At 42.7% G+C, this 18,088-nt stretch overlaps 1 long non-coding RNA gene across 1 annotated transcript; it reads right to left on the bottom strand.

Moving 5' to 3' along the window:
• Window positions 1-10,535: 10,535 nt before the first annotated feature.
• LOC310830348 lies at window positions 10,536-11,190 on the bottom strand. Its single transcript, XR_014557610.1, has 2 exons — window positions 11,032-11,190; window positions 10,536-10,645 (listed from the first exon to the last, which is right to left on the bottom strand). It is a non-coding gene; the product is annotated as an uncharacterized lncRNA (long non-coding RNA).
• Between the last annotated feature and the right edge of the window lie 6,898 nt (window positions 11,191-18,088).

Raw genomic sequence — 18,088 nt, 5'->3', positions numbered from 1 at the left:
TTATAAGACACACAATTAAGTCTTTGTCTCTAAGATTTTATGCTTCATCTGCAAATATAGAAAGCTATGCTATTTTGGGATCTAAATTGATCGATTGAGATGCACTAAATTTGATCCATTTCTTGAAATATTTTTAACCAGAAGTTTTTAATCAATGGGCATTTCCACCACATGTGTATAAATGTTCCTTCATTCCCACAATTTATCCAACATTGCAGAGAAATATTTTTGTCTATTTTGCTTAGCAAAAGTACAGTCGTACCTCGGGTTAAGTACTTAATTCGTTCCAGAGGTCCGTTCTTTTTTTTTTTAAAAAATTAATTTTTATTACGTTTCCATTTACCAAATTAAACATATCACACCAATTAGACAAAATTATAACAATACCCATCATATAATCCAATTATTTCCCAATTGTAAATTTTTGTGGGGGGGTACCCATGCTTCTTGATCGGCAGGAGTCCAATCCTCGAATGTTTCTGCTGTGTTCATATTTACAATGATATTTTCAGTCCTCTCTTCTCAATCCTTGTCGTTACTCATTTTCCTTTTCATTCACCTCTGAATTATCTCCACAAGTGGGTTAAAAGAAGCAGTTATTTATATTCCTGTGTGGACTTTGTATTGCTCTCTCGTAAATCACTCTCATCCAATAGTCCAGGCGTTTCCGCTTGAGCGGGCAATCGCCATCTTGCCGTTCCAATGAAATACAGTCTAAAAGCCCGCTTGTTAACTTTCCAGACCTGTTGCATTATAAATTAGTATTTTCCAGGAGGGCTGCCCCTTCCAGTTCGTGATCCCATCCAGATAACAAATCTTCGGCTTGCCCTCCCCAAGACCAAACTCCCTGCAACAGATGTCTGCCCTTCTATATCAGATCTCAATTCTTGCTTCGTCACAAAGAGAGCCTTTGTTTTTCCAAGTCCTTCACAGAATAAAACCTTTAAATTCATATTGTTTTTCCCCACACAGCTCATTTTTAGTCCCATTTGCTATTTAGTTGTTGTGACGGATCTTCTAAGGGGGAGGGTTATTAGGTAATCACATGGAACAAAAAATAAAAAGTCGTTTCCCCCCCTTTCCGTTCCGTTGCCTTCCACATACCAGCATGTCTGTAGTACTTTGATGTAATCTTCCATCTCAATCTTCATTTCAGTGGCAGAATTATTAGCAGATAAAACCTCCTGCCTCTCTCAAAGCATGTGCGTTAGTTTTTCCTTTTAAGTAACGCAACTAGTTTCGCTCCTGGAAGCAGCTTTGGAGGAGTGCCGAAACCCGCCGAGGGTTATGCCCCCAATGCCTCGCACCCCTCCTTCTTCCGAACTCGGGGGTGATTTATGGCAACCGCGGGTGAAAATTGCGTCTTTCCATTCCCTGGAGAGACGAAGGAGACTGATTTACTCCCCATAATCAGCCTCAAATTACCTCGTGTGGGCTGGATAGATGGTATTATCCGCCATCTTCCAAGGCGCCCCTAGCGGCCCCCCCGGAGATCCGTTCTTAACCTGAAACTGTTCTTAACCTGAAGCACCACTTTAGCTAATGGGGCCTCCTGCTGCCACTGCGCTGCCGGAGCACAATTTCTGTTCTCATCCTGAAGCAAAGTTCTTAACCTGAAGCACTATTTCTGGGTTAGCGGAGTCTGTAACCTGAAGCGTATGTAACCTGAAGCGTATGTAACCCGAGGTACCACTGTACCACCTGTGGGTTAGCTTTTAAGGTGTTTTCTCTTATTCGGGCAGAATGTTTTTGTCTTTCACAGTCCTGTAAATATGCAAGATTTCTTGAAGTGCCCACCACAGCATAGTTATTCCCCGTCAGTAGCAATCCTCTCTGCCAATGCAGGCCAGCACAGGAGCGGACTTTGGTAATCTTTGGTACCCTCAAATGGATCTTCTTAATTATAGATCTTCACAATACACCTGTGCGGTGGAACCGCTCGTCCCACCCTAAACTCAGTGCTGGGCCAGTGGAGAGATGGTTGTGTGAAATCCTGCCCACCCCCCATCCCACCCACAAACACTGGAGTGGTGGAATTGTTCTGTGATTTGATGGTGAAACATGTATATATGAAGCCAAAGCCAGCTGCACTCAACAGCAACAAAATCTCAAAGCACTTAAGTTGTAACTATTTTTTTTAAAAAAATGTTCTCTTTATGTATATATCTGATGCATTTCAGACTTTTTCTCAGGAAGCCCCAAAAATATACAAATCAATTTACTGTCATGTAAAATGCAATCACTCATATTATTATCATTTCCCAAAACATATATCCACTGATAAGGATATATATGCTTTGAGAAATTGCTGTGGTGTTTTAAAATGAAATGTTGGAGTATTAGAGTTGCATATAGTATTTTTTATAGAATGTGAAGCGTTTCACACCAAAATGAATAATATGAATGAATGATTGTATTTTACACTGTTGTAAAAGTGATTTGGATATTTTCATAGTTCCCTGAGGAAGAGCTTGTAGGGGCTTAAAATGTATTGGACGTTTAAAGAAAAAACTGAGGATATTCAGAAGCTTATTTGAAACATTCATTTTGGCAGAGAGTTGTGTGTATGTGTGTGTGTGTGTGTGTGTGTGAGAGAGAGAGAGAGAGAGAGAGAGAGAGAAAGAGAAGAACACAACTGATCCCTTTGTTTTTCTACACGATGAAAATTGATATTTCTGCTTCTCTGTTCTGACGCTTTGTTTCACAAAGTTCAGTTTTATCTTCAAAAGGTTCTGGGGGGCCAAGCTAGATATGATGGCAGAAGTGTGGTGGGTTTTTTTGGTTCTATTCATGTACAAAGCCTCCTGCTTGTTTTTAACATCAAAAGTGAGATGCAGGCAAGCGATGCTGAGGGATCCTTGCACTTCCCTTAGTATGCCTTCTGAACTTTTATCTAGTGATAGACATCTAATTCATATAGATTTCATAATGCAAACTGCTTCTGCACCATTTCCTTAATTTTGCTCAGGGTTGCTGTTGGGCCCCAGCCCAGATCAGCCCCAGAAAGCACAGTTTGCGCGGACAGGCGGAGTCCCCAGATCCCACCCGTTCCCCCCGTCATGTGGAATAACGACTCAAGACAACGTGCTATGGGATTAAATTGGCCACAAGTTTATTAAATTTCAAATGTGGGTAGACCTTGGCTCAGGCATTGGGCGTTCTCCCTCCCCAGTCCCCAGCTGGGGACCTAGGGAGCATCAGGGTTATCCAGTGGGGGGGGGATGGGCCGGCTCTGGAGAACATATGTTCAAGCAGAGATAGCCACCCCCGTAACGCCGCCGCCGCAGGGGAGAGCAATGACGACCTTTCGGCGTACGGTCAAAGCCTCCCTTCAGAAAACCCCTTTAACGGGGAACCCTGATATCGCCGCCGCAAAGAGGAAGATGGACAAAAGGATTCCGCCCAAGGCCTGATACCGCCAAAGTTGTGATGTTTTGCTACGGGAAAGGTGAAACCTGCCAATGCAGGGAAATTCCTTTCCGGCCCTTTAACAGTGACCTTAACGTAGCAGCGCCCGCATACCTGTGAAGGAAAAATTAACCTGCAAAACCTGTGAGGAAAAATTAACCTGCAAAATAAGACATTGACTGAGGGTGGGTAGGGTGGGAGAAGCTCTGGAGCCAAGTGAGGATTCCCAGGTAAGATCCTCCCTCTATTGTGTGGGCAGGTAATCCCTCCCCTACCTGGCCTGGTCTCCTTGGCAACGCTTTCCCCAGGCTGGATTGGACAACTGACTGAGGTAGGCGGAGACCTCCAGGTATCCCACCTGAGCGAAGGCGAAGCCAAGCCTATGCTGTTGGAGCCGCTCCAGATCTAGGGGCTGCACACGTCCACGCAAAGGGCTCTCCCCCTTTTAAACTGGGAGCAGTCATTACGATCTGGGAATTACAGGCCAGAGATTCCCTGACTCTGATTTAGCTGCTACTGATTCCTTCATTCTGAATCAGTCAAAGCGTGTTACCTCCACTGAGCAAGTATTACATATTTTTTTTAACCAATCTGATTTATTTATTTTATTTCACTTGACAAAAAGGTAGAACAATAAAATCAAGGAGGGGGGTCACAATACTTTAAAACTTTCAAAAAACAGTCAAACCTCTTCTTATGTCCGCCTCCGCTCACATCCATTTTGCCCAACATCCGCAGCAAACCCTGAAGTAACCGGCGGGTTTGCTGCCATTTGCACATGGCAGAAGTGGACAATTGTTGCCCTCGCTTGCGCACAATAGCGCCTCTTCCAGCAACCTGTTTCAACTTCCAGATGGGCCTCCGAAATGGATTGTGGTCGTGAGTAGAGGTTCCACTGTACTAAAACAGATTAACGTTCATGCCAGCATTTCTAAGCACCCGGGTAGGCTTTCCTAAACAAGATTGTTTTTAACAGGTGATGAAAAGAATACACTGCAAGTGCCTGCTTGATATTGATGGGCAAGGAGCTTCAAGTGCATAGGGAATATTCTAATCAATAGAATATTTGTATGAGATTGTATGGGAAAAATACGGAATAACAGATACAAATTTGCTTAAAATGTATATAGGAAGTGCAGTGTAAGCAATGGAAGTCAATCAATGAAATTTTATTATTTAGATATTTGTAGAATAAATTTGGAAGAAATTCTTCCAATTTCTCCTCTTCTTCCAATTTTTCTTATTTTTTTTCTTTTTTCTTTTCTTCCTTTTTTCTTTTTTGTTCTTTTTTATATATGTGTACTTATCTGAAAAATATATGTATGTATGTATGTATGCATTTTGTATGTATTTTACTTGTATTTTGTAATAATTATGTTAAATAAAATTTAATTAAAAAAAAGTGCATAGGAAATGACAAGATTGTCAACTTAAGCCACCATAGCTTCATACTTTTTCACGCAGTCCTGAATTCCCAAGCACCCTTCCCTTCAGTGCAGCATTTCAATGTGTTTATTGGAAGTTCAGGTCTGTGCACCCCACATTTCTTAGATCCATGCAGTGTTTTGCTTTGTTTGTTTTTTTTAAGATCTTCACCGTGAAGTTCTTACAGTAACTGCAACACTTTTAACTTTTTTTTGGGGGGGGGGCATGCTGGAACTGCATACCCTTGGGTACCTACCAAAAAAAGGACTGAATAGCCTCCCCCTCACTAAATTATGGCGGCGCTTCCTGTATTCATGAAAACAAAATCTGGGCCACTTGAATGCTCCCAAGAAAGATTTTCAGCATTTCCCTTTTCCTCAGTTGGTTGGTTTCCTATAAAGAAAGCCGTAGCTGCTTGGCTCTAACTTACTTCATTAAGCTGCTATGTCTGGAATATGCCCCTATTTTCTTCTGAGGAATGTTGGAGGGTATGTTGGAGGGTAACACGCTCAACCATCATGTTCTTGCAAATGCAGGACAATAATTATGTGGCACTCGTAGCACTGCCAGTTCCGCCGACCGAAGCCATGCAATCACGTCACAGAGGGCAAATTTAGTCAGCTGAGAGAGAGAACAATGTTCTTTAAATTATTCACATGGCTAGGGTTGGCACTGCCATCCCTATACCATGCAGCTGATCAGTTTCAAATAGGCAATGGCATTGCTGATAGCACGTAAAATCAATTGAGAAGGGGAAGACATCATGGTAAGTGAATAGGCAAATATTTCACAAGGAGTGTCGAAAAAGTACCGTATATATTTTAGAAAAACACTACAAGCATTTTTTTTACACTGTTCAAGAGATTAACAACACACACACCCCAAAGTTCTAACTCAGCTCTAACCCACATATTCACAACCACAATAGTAATCTAGAGCCTCAATAATTGTAAATAGCAGACAAGTCTTGAACTTCAATCTGCAGCTTCTTAATCTTGGCTGCGTGGTTCAGTTATCAAAATGTTTCCTCCCAGATCCTGTAGATTTTGCTATGGTGTAGCTTTTAGCTATTGCTGAATATATTGCTAAGAAGGAAAACACGTCTCAAGAACTGTTCTGTTTGATGAGACCCAGTTGGATTAAGGGATTCATGACAAATATTAAATGATGCCAGCATGGTTGCTAAGCCACTTTGGTAATAATAAAAAAAGCTGTAATAAAGGAACACTGGAAATTATATCTATTATTACTGTTCTGCTAACAATAACAGTAAGTGGGAACTCTGGATTCAAGAGACCATTGAGATTAAGAAAGCTTTTTGGGGATACAGAACAATTAATTATTACCATCTTTTAAAAAGCTATGTTAATCCTGATGATCTTGTGAACTCAGACTTCCCACTGTGAGTACTATTATAACTGCATTAGTATATCATTTTTTTTAAAAAAAAACCACACTCTTCTTCCAGCCAATTAATATTAGCTTCCTTCTTTTTTAAAAAATAAAACCACACACAACGCCCACAGTTAAATTCATACATTCAACAAGAAAAGAGATCTAGAAGTTGGTCTTTCTTCTTATGCAAAAGTGATGAAATTTATGCATGAACAAATTGACTTAAGCGACCAGCTCAGAATTATTCCTTTACAAATAGGACAGAACAGTACTTCATATTGCGGTGTGTGCCTTGGCTGATGATGAAAGTCTCCTAAATGCCACATTAGCAATTCAGAGGCAACAGTTTAACATGGGCAATAGCAGGTAGTTAAGTGACCTTGATTATGAGCAAGTGACAAACATATGGAGGCCAAACGTGGAGGGAGAAGGGGGAATCAGAGCATGTCCCATTTTAGGTAAACACATCTGTCTGGTTTAACTTCTCCGTAAACTGGAAGTGGGATTCAAAGACCAGCTTCAGGCACACAGGAAGATTTGGCTATGCCTTTTCCTTCGACACACACACAGAGGTCATATGACAAACTGCTTTTGAAAATGCCTTTGAGAGAATATTGTTATATGGCATGGAGAGATTATGTCTGAGAACCAAACTGGATCTGATGGAACCATATCTTCTATTTAAACATGGAACTGGCCCAGTCAAGAAGAAGGGAGCTATCATTGGACTGTAGTACAGTGGTACCTCGGGTTAAGTACTTAATTCGTCTGGAGGTCCGTTCTTAACCTGAAACTGTTCTTAACCTGAAGCACCACTTTAGCTAATAGGGCCTCCCGCTGCCGCCGTGCGATTTCATTTCTGTTCTCATCCTGAAGCAAAGTTCTTAACCCAAGGTAATATTTCTGGGTTAGCAGAGTCTGTAACCTGAAGCATATGTAACCCAAGGTACCACTGTATTATGTAGCTTTTAATACACACACACACACATGTGTGTGTGTGTGTATGTGTGTAATTTTTCAAATTTTGAAATTTACAAACAACCAAACAAACCAAAATAAAAAGATAATTCCATAGATTCCCTCCTCCCCTTTGTAGGTCCTTATGTTATCTTTTTTCCTCCTGCATCTTCTCTATTAATCTAAATCTATTAAATCTCCATCGCAAACAGAGTTCAACGTTACACTAAAAGTATCATTCCAATCCTACTAATAATTTTAATTGTTTACAATGGTTTTTAAGGTAAATGATATATTTTCCCCATTCCTTATTAAAATTTTGGTTTTCCTGGCAGAGGCGTAGCAATGTTAGGTGGTCTCCCGGCTCGGGGTAGGCTTGGGAGTCGAGGGTGGGTGACACGCCAAATGTCACCCCCCCCTCAGCGATGACAACTGGGGCGGTCCACCCCCCCTTCCTATGCCTCTGCTTCCTGGTTTCTAATTCTTCTGGTCATTTTTACCATTTCGGCATAATCCACCAGTTTGATCTGCCATTCTTCTCTGTTAGGGACTATGTGTTGGGTTGAAATAACGACAGACGAGTGGTGAGTGTCATATGGGAGGCATCTCTCGAGCAAGTCTCAGGGAGTCTCTTTTATTGAATATTACAGCATTGCCACGTATGTGCTTATTGCTGATTGGTTAACACAAGTACAAAGCAAAGGTTACATATAAGCATTAATCACCAATAGATTAAAGGCAGTAGATTAAAACTAGACAGGCATGAAAACCTCCTAATTGAATTATAACTAGTGATTGATATAGCAAGACTTAAACAATTACGTTCCGATAGACGTGGTCAACTATGCATTAAGAACAGGTCAGAGTATAATGTTTTCCTGAACTCAATGTGAACTGAACATTCTAATTACAGATAGGTAGCCGTGTTGGTCTGCCATAGTCAAAACAAAAAAAAATTCCTTCCAGTAGCACCTTAAAGACCAACTAAGTCAGTTCTTGGTATGAGCTTTCGTGTGCATGCACACTTCTTCAGATACACAGAACATTCTAAGGTGATGAGGGAATGTCTTAGTATTAGAACAATTTGTGCAGCATCATGTGCAGAAACAAAGCTGAGAAGCAAGACTTCCCATCAGGCCACAGTCATGTGCAGAAGCAAGGCTTCCCTTCAACTATGTCTTCTTTCCATCTCTGGGCGTAGTATTCTGTAGCATTGGCTTCATGGAACTATAGTATTATGGGAGAAGAATGTCCTTCTTTACATACCTTTTGAAATTGTAGGTGATTTTGAATTGATGCTTGCCAGAAAGACAAAAAAGGTCAACTGTGCACAGCTTAAGATTCCAGATTTCACAAAGCTGGTTCTCCTTCATGGAGAGCACGTGTTGCGGTGGGGGCCGCCAGGACACTCCAAAGTTGGGGGCGGGCTAACTGATCGTTGGCCACTGATGTGATTGGGGCTTCCCTTGTTGTTGGGAAGAAATTAATGTTGCCATTTATTGATTGACAGCCAGAAATGCTAAAACTCCTTGCACGAGGCTAGGGCTTCCTCTTTTCGCCTGTGCAGCGGATTGCCCGTCCCTCCCTCCCTAGAATAGGGTTGTTCACTTTGACCTTGCTATGCCTGTCATGGGGTCGTCTGCTTTGGAGCGGGGGCCTGGTAGGAATTTTGTCCATCTGGCTGATTGGCTGGGGCCATTTGGTTTTTGCCTACTGCGTAGCAAATCGTCACAACTTGTAAGGTTGCGGTTAGGCATTGGTTTATGGTTTGGTTGGTTGAGGGGCACGGATTGGCTGTGCCTGCCCCTCTAATGCTGCTGCTGCAAGGGATTCTGTTAAAGGAATCAGGGGCTAACTATTGCTTGTCCACTCTGTCAAGGGGGCTCGGGCCATAGCAATGAGCTCCTGGTTGCATTTGGGGAGGGCTGAGGGCAGCTTCCCTGCTCCGTCGCTACCCCCAAGTGTATTCCCCCATTCTGACTTTCGCATCGTGCGGAATGTCAGTCTGTCCCCCATGGTGGGGGCAGATAGTCGCAACCAATGCCTAAGCAACCACTCACAAATTTGTATTTTAATAAAGTTGTGGCCAAAATTATGCCAAAAACCTTAAACAAAAATTCTGTGTGATGCGTGAGTTATTGGGGTGGACCTGGGGACCTCGACACGCAACACGTGTTACTATTTTAAGTACATGAAACTCTGAAGCTACAAAATTATCCCTCCATTGACACATTGAAAGGCTAACGTGGAAAGGAAAGTTCATTTATTCTTTAATAGATGTCCACGCATTTCTCTGAGTGTTTATGATTGAAACAGCCCAGCTATTGGCACAAAGGAATTAATACAGAATCAGTATTTTGGTAGGAGTGTCCACTGATCTGCAGCTAAATTAATGCAGCAAAGTTAATTTTAAAAGCATTTAATAAGCTGTCAGCAGCACACAAGCGTTCTGCTCATCACTTGAGCAGAGCTATTCATTCCTACTGCGGAAAAACACTCATGTTCAGTCTAGTCTGAGAGATTTTTCACCTTTGCCTTGAGCAATGAAATTAGTTGCCTTCAAGGAGACAGCTTATTTTGTCTCCAGTGTAGTTCCTTAGAAGCAATTTATTTCTGGCCTTTTGTTCCTGATATCCCCCCCCACCCCACCCTCTGCCTCTCCTTTGGGCACTTCCAATGTTTGTGTAATTATATTAGGAGAGATCTTTTGGATATGCTGTACATGCGCATATAAACATTACAATAATTAAACTGTTGTTAGCTCTCAAAGGGCTCAGCGCTCTCTCCGTTTGATGGGACGAGACAATCCTATTATGAAAACATGGATATTCTCCTGGTTTCCAGGGTATCCCAGCCAGCAAAGAATGAAGGGCAGACATGGGATTAGGGAGGCGTGAATTCCTGTCAAGCCAGTCTCAAGTCACGCCACAAATCTTTGCATAGTATTTGGGAAGTGGAGCTAAGGCAAAATATGGTGGGGAGATTGCTTTGTGGTATGCTCTTTGCTGAGTATGTTACATTAGTCCTGCACCAACTAAATCAGCTTCCAGGCATAATTCATGGTGCTGGTTCCTACCCCTAAATGGTCTGTGGCTAGGATCTCTGAAAGACCACTTCCTCCAGTATGGAGCTTCCTGTAGATTAAGATTTACGATTACCAGATTTTTTTCATTAAATCCGGGGACACCTTTTTTTGTTGTTTTTTTGAAGCTGAGTAGCAACAGGGAGTCAGTAGTGGGGATGGTGAAGCAAAAGACCCTGGGCCCAAGCACACATGCATATTGTATAAAGGTGCAAAGCCCTACTTTCGCACCCTGTGAAACATAAATGCACAGTTTTTTAAAAATATATATTTAATCATTTTTTCAATACAAACAACAACCACAAAAAACACATACAACAAAAACCACAATAACACTAATAACACAATTTAACATTTCAGATTTGAGTACTGATATACCTATGACCAAAAGGGACGCGGGTGGCGCTGTGGGTAAAACCTCAGTGCCTAGGACCTGCCGATCGTATGGTCGGTGGTTCGAATCCCCGCGGCGGGGTGAGCGCCTGTCTTTCGGTCCCAGCTCCTGCCCACCTAGCAGTTCGAAAGCACCCTTAAGTGCAAGTAGATAAATAGGTACCGCTCTATAGCGGGAAGGTAAACGGCGTTTCTGTGTGCTGCACTGGTGCTGGCTCGCCAGAGCAGCTTTGTCACGCTGTCCACGTGACCCGGAAGTGTCTCCGGACAGATCTGGCCCCCGGCCTCTTAAGTGAGATGGGCGCACAACCCTAGAGTCGGACGCGACTGGCCCGTACGGACAGGGGTACCTTTACCTTTACCTTTTATACCTATGACTACACCTTTTTAACAATATTTCCCCACCTCTCCTCCCCCTACTTCCCACCACTGTCCACTTTATCGCTTAAATATTCCTTCCAGATTTCTTCATCTTTATCCATTCTTAATTAGTGTCGACATGCAATTCGTTCATATGTAGCTAGTCTGTCTATATTATCAATTATGTGCTCAATGGAATCTTTTTGCGGCTCTTCAAATTCATCAAAACAAGTTTTTTTTGCTTCTAATATGGCACGGTACATCCATTATTTTTTTTTTGACCCCTTGTAATCTCCCATGTTTCCAATATATAATTTAGAATTAATTTCAATTCCCCTAAATAACATTTTCTTTTTATTACTCTTGTTATATATATCTTCACTTTGCACCAAAATGATCCTATCACTGGGCAGTTAATCATCATATGTACTAAGTTCGCATTTTTACTCCCACATCTCCAGCATAAATGTGCAGAGTTTCAAAAATACTGGACAATGGCCGGCCACCCACCCATGACTCCCCAATCTCCGGCCCCCTTCCCCCTTTGTTTTGACATATCAAGGGAGGCTTGGGGGTCACGGGAGGGCGGCCATTGTCCAGGAGGGGCCAGCCTGGTAGTGCAGTTGGCCCTGGCTGGCTTCGGGAGCTGCTCGCTGCCATGGCACAGGAAAAATGGCGAGCGCCACGGCAGCATGCAGCTCCTGAAGCCAGCCGGAGCAAACTGCGCCAACAGGCTGGCTCCGGGCTGCTGCCACATTTCCCGGGGACAGATTTGCAAACCTGGGGACATTCCAGGGATGGAATTTGTCTGGGGACAGATGTGCAAATCTGGGGACTGTCCCCAGGAACCGGGGACGTCTGGTAACCCTGGTTTAAGTTCCTAGGAGACCAAGCTTCACATCCCTACTCCACTGGGTGATCTTGGACCAGTCTTCTTAGCCTAACCTACATCACAGGTTAGTTATTTTTATTATTATTTACTGAATTTATATACTGCCTTCATGTGGAGGTCACAGGGCAGCTTACAGCATAAAAAAAATATGAAAAAACAAAATGCATATCATAATAGCAACATTAAAAACCAAGAACCCCTTCCCATAAATACATTTAAAAGGCCATAGATTGTTTAACAGCCCAAAGACATGGTTACTAAGAAACGTTTTCATCTGGGGCCTAAAGATATGTAATGACGGTGCCAATCAAGTCTCCCTGGGAGCCACCATAGAAAAGGCACATTCTCCTGTTGGTGCCCACTGGACCTCTCATGGAAGAGACACACAAAAAAGGGCGTCTGATGATGATTGCAGGGTGAGACTTGGTTAATATGAAGAGAGGTGGCCCTTGAGGTCCTGAGGTCCTGGGAGATTTAAGAAGTATAGCAAGGATCAAAAGGCAAAGGAAAAACCATGTCTGCCACCACCAAGAGCCTGTTGTAGGAAATGTGGGATACACATCTAATAGACAGGACACAGGACAGCGACTTTTCAGTGGCAGAACCTCAGCTATGGAGGTCCCCAGGGAGGTCAGATTGACTTCCTATTCGGTTAGATTTAGATGGGCTGTTAAAACTTTTGTTCTTGTTCTTAATCTCTTTATTATATTATTTTAAAGGTTTTAAATCCTAAGTCACCTTAAATCAGTGATGGCCAAACTCGGCCCTCCAGCTGTTTTGGGACTACAGTTCCCATCATCCTTGCCCACTGGTCCTCTTAGCTAGGGATGATGGGAGTTGTAGTCCCAAAACAACTGGAGGGCCGAGTTTGGCCATCACTGCCTTAAATGGTAAAGGTAAAGGGACCCCTGACCATTAGGTCCAGTCATGGCCGACTCTGGGGTTGCGGTGTTCATCTCGCTTTATTGGCTGAGGGAGCCAGTGTACAGCTTCTGGGTCATGTGGCCAGCATGACTAAGCCGCTTCTGGCGAACCAGAGCAGCGCACGGAAATGCCGTTTACCTTCCCGCTGAAGAGGTACCTATTTATCTACTTGCAATTTTGATGTGCTTTCGAACTGCTAGGTTGGCAGTCGCAGGGATTCGAACTGCCAGCCTTCTGATCGGCAAGTCCAAGGCTCTGTGGTTTAACCCACAGTGCCACCCGCACCCCGCCTTAAATGGTACGATTATAAAAACATAAATAAATAAATAAATAAATAAATAAATAAATAAATAAATTAATGCTGGTGTACATGGACCTAAGTCTGATACAACAAAACAAACATTTATTTGATGTATTTTGCACCCTTCAACAGGTTCATAGGGGAGCTTACAGCTGCAATAAAATACAGAAAAAACAAAAAACAATTAAAATTTGAATCTTGGTCTTATGGTCATATTCATATAGACTACACTTAAACACATTTATTGTTGAAGCCAAAAATAATAGAAATGGAAAAAGTAGTAAGGGAGTGAAGCCACTGTCCTCCTTTTTTTTTAACTAGATAAATGATAAACATCATTAACACAAAAAATGAAAATGCAATAACCGACATTTTCACTAGATCATTTTCGCTGTAGCCCACCAGCTGTAAAGGATGATTTCCTCCCATTGAACTCAAGATGTTCAAAACAGCCTTTTCTAGATTAGTTTCCTGCTGCCTGAAATAGTTAACTGGTACAGCAAGAATATTAGGGGTAAGCAACTAACACCAGCAGTTCTGGTGCTAAAAGCACACAACCGTTTTTGGCCCCGACTTTAACAAGCTCTGAGTCCCAGGCATTTGTTTTCAGCTCCTTTTCCAAGACATGCCTGTAAGCCTGAGTTAAGCAAAATTTAAGTCTGTTCTGTTCCAGATGGCTAGCCAGATGAATGGATTTTGAAGGGCTTCTTACGACAGCTAAATGTCCAGTGAGCCAAACTGATCTATTCCAATTTGCTGCAAGGCCTAATCGTGGCTCCGGGGAGGATGTGATTCTCCCTGCACTATGCATGACAGTGCCAGGCTATTAAAACATACACCCCAGAAGATTTAATGGCATTGAATTTGTTCAAGAGCTCCCACTTCCTTTAACCTAATTATCTTTTGAATCCATTGACTGTTTTTTTTTTCTTTTTCTTTTTGGGTTTCCAAATACAAGTTTCATGGCTGGGAAAGAGGTTCCATATAGAAGAGATAAACAGGGTGTTCATGCGAACCTCTCCTGATCCAAGTATTCAGCTTTGATGGAGACAATAAGCATTTAGGGAATATTTTCCTGCCTGTGTTAAGATAACAAGCATTTGGGGGCAATTGGGTGGTGTTGGGGAAGCACACGGGGATTTCAATGCACTTATTTCCATCAAGAGTAATGAGATTTGCATAGCTTCAATTCCCCCATGCAATTGTGCCTTGTCGAAGCTCTGGTGGAGCACGTTGTTCAGGGAGAGTTTTGCTTATCTTTCTAGCAGGGACCTTGCCTACAATGGGGAGGCTACAATAGGCTCAGGCGGCTCATGTAAATCCCGTGTTGTCTACTGCTAAAGCCGTTCACCAGAGTTCTTTTCAATTTATCACTCAGTGCCATGTCCTCCAGCCACTGGCTCTGTAATAGCAGAAAGGCTCACCACAGACCAGGGACGCCACATTCTGAAGGTACTAATCTCACTTAGAGCCCGAAAGTATGGTCTTCCTGCATTTCCTTCACAAGAATAAACTCTGGGCCAGAGAGGGGGAAACAATTGTACAATCAAGATGTCCTTGCTTCAGCCTCTGAGAGGCATATACAAGGCAATTTTTCACAAATGTAAAATGCTCCAGTTTGCATCTTAAAATTCCAGCACTAATAATATAGGATATATTATTAGATATAATAATGCAGGATAGAATGTAGGATAGAAACTTAAAGAAAACCAAAAAACTTATGCATAACTTTGCTGGAAATATTACTATTTGTTGTTGTTGTTGTTTAGTCCGACTCTTCGTGACCCCATGGACCAGAGCACGCCAGGCACTCCTGTCTTCCACTGCCTCCCGCAGTTTCGTCAAACTCATGTTCATAGCTTTGAAAACAACCATCTCGTCCTCTGTTGTCCCCTTCTCCTTGTGCCCTCCATCTTTCCCAACATCAGGATCTTTTCCAGGGAGTCTTCTCTTCTCATGAGGTGGCCAATGTATTGGAGCCTCAGCTTCAGGATCTGTCCTTCCAGTGAGCACTCAGGGCTGATTTCCTTCAGAATGGATAGGTATAATTTACTCACTGTACAATTCTGGTCGCTGCACCTCAAAAATATTACTGTACAGCTGGAAAAGTTGCAGAAAAGGGCAACTAAAATGATAAGAGGACTGAAGCAACATTCCTTTGTGGAAAGGTTACAATTTGGGGACTTTTTAGTTCAGAGGAGAAATGAGAAAGGGGGGGACGTGATAGAGGTGTATATGGCAGGATGCCTCTCAATACCAGTTGGTAGGACCCCACAGGAGGAGAGAATACTCTTGTAGGGTCTTCACTGGCATCTGGTTGGCAACTGTGAGAATGGGACATTGGACTAGGTTGGCCTTTCTTATTTAAGGTTACAAATGTTGCAGAGAAAGGGGACAGAAATAATTTGTTCTCCTCCTCACAATGCCAGCTGCTGGAGGGAATATCTGGGTGAGATGTGTTATCCTCATGTCCTGCTTATGGACTTCTGCAATGATCTCATTGGCTTTTGCAAAAACACAATGGTGGTAGGATGACCCACTCAGACTGAAAAACCCTTCTTGCTTATGCCCTAAAGCTTCACCTCATTGTCCCCGTTCCCCCGCCAAATGTTGGCAGTCATGTTTCCCCCCGCCATACAACTCCCCTCCCACCCTGAGTGATAGCATGTCAACAAGTCCCTTTGCTTCTAGGAGAATGCAATTTGTTTTCAACCTACGTACTCGCAAAAGTCTCATATCCTAGCTAGCCATTGGCAGGCTTCTAAAGCAACAAAGAGAAGGGAAGATACACTGTATCTGAAGAAGTGTGCATGCACACGAAAGCTCATACCAAGAACTAACTTAGTTGGTCTTTAAGGTGCTACTGGAAGGAATTTTTTTGGGATCTTTCTGGTTCAGCTTCCTAAATCACACATTTCACCAGCTCTGTAGTTTCACAAATTACTTTGATTATGAAAAGAATCAGGAGAGAGACATTCTGTTAACAAAGAAAAATTTAGCTCATAGCTTCTCCTAGAAAGGTCCCCGCAGGAGAAAACCCCCACAAAAAGCATTCTCTTGAAACACAGAATAATATAAAATAATAATATCCTGTGATTATCCAGCTGTTAGGCAGCTGCCTAAAGAGGAGCTTAAGGAACTGTAAAACTAAATCCAGTATTGCCAATGAATGCCTTCAATTTGTTTTAAAATGGTGTTGGGAACTTTGCTAAAAGCAACCTCTCTGCAATTTGAGGAAAATTGATTTCTTAGCATAATTACACTGCCCCATTTTCTTGACAAGGGCATGAAAGCCTAATGCAAGAACTTGTGCATGCATCATTCATTCAATTTTAAACATGGTATTAAATGCAATTAAGCATGGAGTCTACACAAATAAATTAAATGCGAGAATGAATGTGGTTAGGCAATCTATAGGTGCTTGTATCATAGACAGTAAATACAGATATTTCATTTTTAGTGTTTTGGGGTTTTTAAATAGAGAAAATGAATACCATCTTTGTGACTGATGGGGCTCTAATTTGCCCTACAGCAGAAGCAGATGATGACAGATGAGAAGACCTCCCTAGGTCTATGATGTATGAGACTGCCTTCTACAGAGAGGGACCATTGAGCTCTTTAAGTCTCCCAAATCTGGAAGTGACAGTGTCTGTCCAAGGTCTCACATGGAATTCTGGCGCAAGCCCTACTACATCTATCCCATGGGAGTTGTGTCACAGCCCTCCTATCCGTGGAGTGGCAATGAAATGTGAGTATAGTTTTAGGAAGTGGTGTGATATCAGCATGAATAATTTCTCGCCCCAGTACTGTGATTCTGTAGGCATCTTACGTAGAGTTGTCAGAGCATCTATATTTTGCCACGATCCCTCCATCTTGCTTGTCTATAGCTGTCACTCTGGCCAAGACTAACAGCTCAGTTGTACCTGCTTGCCAGGAGCAGTACCAATCCTACCGAATCAGAACATCCTATCTGCTGAACGAGAACAAAGGTTTACCTAGTCCAGCATTCTGTTTCCAGCGGTGGCCAAGCAGATGCCTATGGGGAATTAGTTCTGGGTTTCACATAGAGCAATTTTTTAAAAGAGAGATCAGTTGTTCTGTGGCCAGGTAGTGGAGGAATTTCAATGGAATCAAAGAATAATAGAATCGTAGAGTTGGAAGGACCTTAAGGTTTATCTAGTCCAACACTCTGCAGTGCAGGAATCCTGTCCATAGCCATCCATCAATGGGCTTGAACCACCAACCTTCTGGCCCATTGTGCTACAGGAGTCCTAGACAAAGGGATTTTGAAAGGGAAGGATGGAGAGAGGGGGGCAGCTTTTTAATATTTTTTTCTTTTAATCAACATGGAAAAGTTGGGGTTTTTTTAAGTTAAAGGAAAGGCTTCCATTACAAGCAAAACCAGTGCTCCCACCTGTCCCAGGTTTTCAGAAACTGGATTTCCTGGCTCAAAGGAAAATGTCTTTCCTTTGACATTCTTTCCATGGGGATTTTCTAGATCCGATAGTCCAGGCAGAGTGCTGGCTGCAGAGCACTGGAGAAATGGAAACACTAGTTCTTCACCCACGGCCACCACCCAATGATAAAGTACGTCCCACCCTCCAAAATCATAAATAAACTATAAATTTCTCATTTGTAGGTGAATAACACTTTCGAGAAATTGGATGACAGTTTTTTTGGGGGAGAGCACTACTGAAGACAAACTGGGTAAAGAGGAAATAATCAAGCTGCTGTGGTTTCCCTCTTGTTTTCTTATTTGCTATCTAAGATACAGTGGCGTAGCGTGGGGGGTGCAGGGGGGGCCGGCCGGACTGGGTGCAACACCTGGGGGGCGCGCGCTCGCACTCGCAGCTCTCTGTCAGTATGCTCCCAGTATGTTTCCGAGCACAATTCAAAGTGTTGGTGCTGACCTTTAAAGCCCTAAACGGCCTCGGTCCAGTATACCTGAAGG

Source organism: Podarcis gaigeae, assembly GCF_964106915.1.
Source record: "Podarcis gaigeae genome assembly, chromosome: 13".
NCBI classification, from domain to species: Eukaryota; Metazoa; Chordata; class Lepidosauria; order Squamata; family Lacertidae; genus Podarcis; species Podarcis gaigeae.
The sequence above is the reverse complement of the archived record's forward strand: the minus strand, read 5'-3'. Positions and strand labels throughout refer to the sequence as shown.